This window comes from Gracilinanus agilis, chromosome 4 (genome assembly GCF_016433145.1).
Source record: "Gracilinanus agilis isolate LMUSP501 chromosome 4, AgileGrace, whole genome shotgun sequence".
In the NCBI taxonomy this organism is placed as follows: Eukaryota; Metazoa; Chordata; class Mammalia; order Didelphimorphia; family Didelphidae; genus Gracilinanus; species Gracilinanus agilis.
In genome coordinates, this window is record NC_058133.1 from 62,476,278 (window position 1) to 62,481,716 (window position 5,439).

At 33.1% G+C, this 5,439-nt stretch overlaps 1 pseudogene; it reads right to left on the minus strand.

Moving 5' to 3' along the window:
* Positions 1 to 1,225: 1,225 nt before the first annotated feature.
* LOC123245887 overlaps positions 1,226 to 5,439 on the minus strand; it is a 35,067-nt pseudogene continuing 30,853 nt past the window's right edge.

The window sequence follows — 5,439 nt, forward strand, 5'->3', positions numbered from 1 at the left end:
AATTATTTTCCAGAATGATTAGACCAATAGACAACTCTACTAACTCTTTTGGTATTTCTGTTTTCTCACATATCCTCCAACACTGACTATTTCTATCTTGTGTCATTTTCCCAATATTTTTTATATGTGATGAAATTTCAGAATTGTTTTGATGTGTATATCTTTTTTAGTGATTTAGAGCAATCTTAGATTTTGTTGATAATTGATAGTTCATCTTTGAAAATTGCCTACTTATATGTCTTGACTACTTGACTATTGAGGAATGGCTCTTGGTCTTATAAATTTCTATCAATTCCTCATATACTTTGGATACTAGATTTTTATCAGATATTCAGGGCAAAGATTGTTTTTGACCAATTGACAATTTTGTTCCTAATCCTTAATGCTACATTAATTTTATTTGTGAAAAAGGTGTTTAACTTTATGTAACCAAGTTTTATGCTTTTGCTATCAACTTTTCAGAATGATGATTTTATAAATTTATCTTCTATCTTGCTCCATAGATGAAGCTATTAGTTGCCTCAATTAAGGTGTTGTTTATTTTTTCTCATTAGACATGGAGTTATCTGGGTATTCATCATTCACATAAGGATAAACTTGCATTCTCTTTGATAGATAATGTTTGTGACTCTAATTTCTTCCTATTTTCTTATTACTATTGCTAGCATTTCCAGAACTATGCCAAGTAATAATGGAGAGATGATTCATCCTTACTTTACCTTTGTACTTATTGGAAAAGATTCTAGTGTTTATCTCTTGTAAATAAATCTAGCTTTGGACTTTTCATATATGCTTTTTAGATTAAAATGACCCTTTGTTACTAAATTTCTTAGGATTTTTGGCATAAATTAGTGCCAAATATTATGAAATCATTTTATATCCTTTGAAATAATCATGTTTTTCCTATGTTAATTATGATTGAATATGTTAATTGCTTCCTAATGTTACATAATCTCTACATTTCTGTTATAAATCCAAAGGAATATTTTTTAGGGACATATATTGTTGTAGTTAAAAATATACTAGATTCTTTAAAAATCAGTTTCTATTATGAGTATTGATCCATGTTATTTTTGTCTTCATTATTCCTCTTTGTTTCAGGTATTAAAAATCACATTTATATTATAAAACAAGTATTATAGGGTACTCAATTTCTAGATTATTAAGAATAATTTGAGTAGCATAGTTAATATTGTTTTGTGAAATATTATTTATTTAATATTTTCTATATTTGTAATTGGAATTCTGGGAATTCAAAATTAACATCTTTGCATGTTAAATTCTTACAAATGCAAGAAAATATTTCTACATTTCATTCTTTATTACTCTTTTGTGTTACATTCAAATGTACCTTTATGAGTCTGCTGTAATTTATTTTCATTTGGTTTCTCTTGCCAACAATTTTACTTGGAAAAACAAAGTCTTTAAAAGATTGGATCATGTACAACAGTGTGAGTATGGCTTCTGAGATATTTTTGCACATATTTTGTATAGCTTTTTCTTGTTGACTTAATATGAAGTCTCCTCTGAGAAACAAAAAACATACATGCTTGCCACTGGATGATTTCCTCAATTCATGAACTAGCCATTCTTGGATCTTCTAAATAGATTTCAGTTAAGAATTGAAATGACACTGTTCATAGTTTTTCTGTCACCAGCAACATCAATTTCATAAGCAACTGTGATATATGGTGCTTTTAACTGAATCTTTAAGTAAGAGTTTATCTCCAACTCCAGGAGAGCCTGTGAATACCAGGCTCAAATTCATCTGGCTTCCTGCCATTGGGCTTCACAATCTCGGTGCTGGAATAGAATATGGCACAGCCTTCACTGGGCGCCAGACTGGAAGACCTTATTTACTCTTCAAATGTCTGAGTCTCCATTTCAAAAGATACCATCTTTCAGAAGTAATTTTTCTAATAGTCTATTCAAATATTTATTTTGGTTTTTTTTTTGTTTCTCTTTCTATTGGATTTCTGCTTCCCTAAGAGAAGATGATTAAAATCACCTAGAATTCTTGTGTTATCTTCCGTCTTTTTAAAAATTCAGTTTACTTTTCTTTTATGAATTTTAATACTGTGCTATTCTTAACATATATTTTGTAACCCTACCCACAAGTTTCTAGAATAAAACTCAATAACTCCCTGAGGGAGCTTTGTCCTGGCTGCATAGAGTTTGTGATAAAAGGTACGTGATCTGGACACTGAACAAAGTTTGGAATAACTGAAAATCAGGAGTAGTGTGCATAAAGGAAGCAATGCAACTGACCACAACCACTGAGACTAGGAAAGTCAGAGACTTTATAAAGGAGTAGAAAATATCTTCAAATCTATTCAAAGACACTTTATAGCTGTGTGACCCTAGGCAAGTCACTTAACTCCCATTGCCTTGCTCTTACTGCTATTTTGCCTTGGAACAAATAATTAATATCGATTTTAAGACAGAATGTAAGACTTTTTTTTAGAGAAAAAAAAAGAATGAACCATTAGAGCCTGGTTTCATTAAAGGTGTGAACATGTGCTGTTGAGGACTAATTAAATCCCAGAGGAAAGAGGAAAAGTGAGGAAATCACAGACCCTTAGGCTCTATCACAACCTCTGAGTGTTAGATTTAAAAAAAAAAATACATTGTTTCATTATGGGAAATAGAATAATGTCATTTCACTGCCTCTCCTGACATGAATGTTAATCTTTGCCTTATGGCATGATTTCAACTCTTACTGTTTGAGGGAAATATCTAAGACCTTTTTTTCTTATAAATCCTTACCTTCTGTCTTAGAATCGATACCAAATATTTGTTCCAAGACAGAAAAGCAGTAAGAGCTAGGTAATTGATGCTGTTACTTGCCCAGCATCATATAGCTAGGTAATGTCTTGAGATCAAATTTGAAATCAGGACCTTCCATCTCCAGACCTGGATCTCTGTCCACTGAACTATCTAGCAACCACAACCTGAATCATTTTAAATTTTGTTCTAGTTCCCAATTTTCAAACTATATTCACTTTGTTTCTCATGTTTTTCTTGTATTTAACGAAATGTGTTTTTGTCCTTACCTTTTTTATCACTTTCTTTTGCTGTATTATCTATGTAATTCATTCATATTTAGTGACATGTTTGCTTTTTTTCCACTATAAAATTAATTTTAGCCCTTTCCTCTTTTAAATCAACATTTTATTCCTGATTAGTTTTGCTTGCATTAGTTTGATCCTAATCTATTCTGACACTCTCCCTCTTCCATGTTCCTTCAAGTTCCTTAAGTTGTTAATTTATTTTTCTTTTTTATTCATTCAGCTATATCCTACCTCTACCTCCTTTTTTTAACCCTTTCCTCTCTTCACCTAGAAATTATGTTGTTAAAATTCCTCTCTCTTCCTTTGGAAACTTCTTAACATTAGAGACATTCCTTTGTAGTTCCTCTTTCCCCTAAAAGTCTGCCTAATTACAGTGTCTCCCTGCTCCAGTCAATCTTCTACACAGTTTTCAGAGTGATGTTCCTAAAGGGAAGATCTAACCATGTCACTCTCCTCAAAAAACTCCAGTGGCCTTTTTTCACATCCAGGATAAGAAATAACATCTTCTTCTTAGCTTTTACCATCCTCACAAATCTCATCCCTTCCCACCTTTAGAGTCTTCTTACATTTTACATCCTGCCAGATAGTCTATGATCCAGTGACCTTGGATCTTCTACTCTATATTTCCTCCTTACTATTCCTCACATGGAACATTCTGTCTCCCTACTCCATGAATTTTCTCAGGTTGTTCCTGATACCAAGAATTTTCTCCCCCTACACCTCTACTACTTTACTTCCCTAACTTCCTTCAAGTCTCAGCTAAAATGTTACTATCTCCAAGAAACCTTTCCCAATCCCCCTTAATATTAGTGCCTTTTCTCTGAAATTATTTCCCATTTACCTGTATATATCTTCTACAGAGATAGTTGTTTGAATGTTGTTTCCCCCTTTAAAAGATGAGTTCCTTGAAAGTAGAGACTATTTTTTTTTGCCTTTCTGTGTATCCCTAAGACTTAGCACAGTGCCTGGCATATAGTAAGTACCTAATAAATATTTGTTGACATACTGTTGACACGAAGAAACCAATTTGCTTTGTTCTTACATCTATTCACATCTAGACAATTCTGAATTGTATCTCCCCCATTCTCAGGCAAAATATTTACATGCTTCTTATACTATGTCCCTTAGGATACCTGTGGCTTCTGGAATACAAAAGTTGAGATTCCTTATCTATTCCACTACTATTAGTGAATCATCATTGTTATAGCCATGCTTCTTTCCATTTTGTTTTGTTTATTGCCAAGATATTCTTCTGTTGCGCCTCACTTTAAAAATATCAATTTAGGAAGAAGAATATGTATTATGTTAAGAGTCAATCTATTATAAACCTGTTCCTTCCCCTGTCTTAACAATTATAACTTACCCTCTAGTTACATGATCTCTCCCAAATCCTGAATTCTAGTAAAAGCCTTGATGAAAAAGCTTATATACATCATCTCTTGAGGTAAAAGGTGGTCCTGGGAAGCTTAACATTTACTCAGAGGAGCAAATCTCTTAAGGAGCCTATTCCTCTTCCCCTAAAATATAATACCCCCTTTTGTTCTTTTTTTTTCACCATGGGATCATGATTCTTTACAGGGTAGTAAGCCAAAATCCATTGTTTGTTTTTGTATTACCAGAATTCAGAATATTTTTTATGTATTGAATTTTTTCTTAACTAGTAAGTGGTACAAAAACAGGTGGGCAAGATTTGGATGTGAGGTCATTCATTGTTAGTCAATTTGTATCTATAGCAATCCTTCATTTACCCTTATAGAACAAGGCTAGTATCCCATCTCCCACTACATTCCATTAAGTCTGATCCCTACTCTTTTTATTCTTTCTCGCAGTTGCAGCCCCAATATTTATCAGAAGATCAAGGAAATTATTACCCTTTTTATGTTCTCATCTATATCTCATGCAAATGTATTTCCAACTTCCTGTTGTCTTTTTGTCTTCCTCTCCCCACTCAAGTTTCTGTCTCTCAGGAAAAAGGTTAATTTGCTTGGAAGAAAGCATGAGTTTTACTTCATGGAGTAATCATTCAATTCACTATCCTTCATTTCTCCCTACTATTTCAGTCCCCCTCAAATCATTAGCCAATTCATATCCTTTTGTCACATTATGATCTCTTTGTTCTTTTCTATAAGTCTCAGTCAGATTTATTTTTTTAAATGGCAGTCTTGTTTTGTCCTAGAAACAGTTTAGAATTCATGAGAGATGGGGGCAGCTGGATGGCTCAGTGGATTTAGAGCCAGGCCTAGAGACAGGAGGTCCTGGGTTCAAATCTGGCCTCAGACACTTTCTAGTTGTGTGACCCTGGGCAAGTCACTTAACCCCCATTGCCTAACCCTGTAACAAATAAAATTAATATAGAAGGATATATATA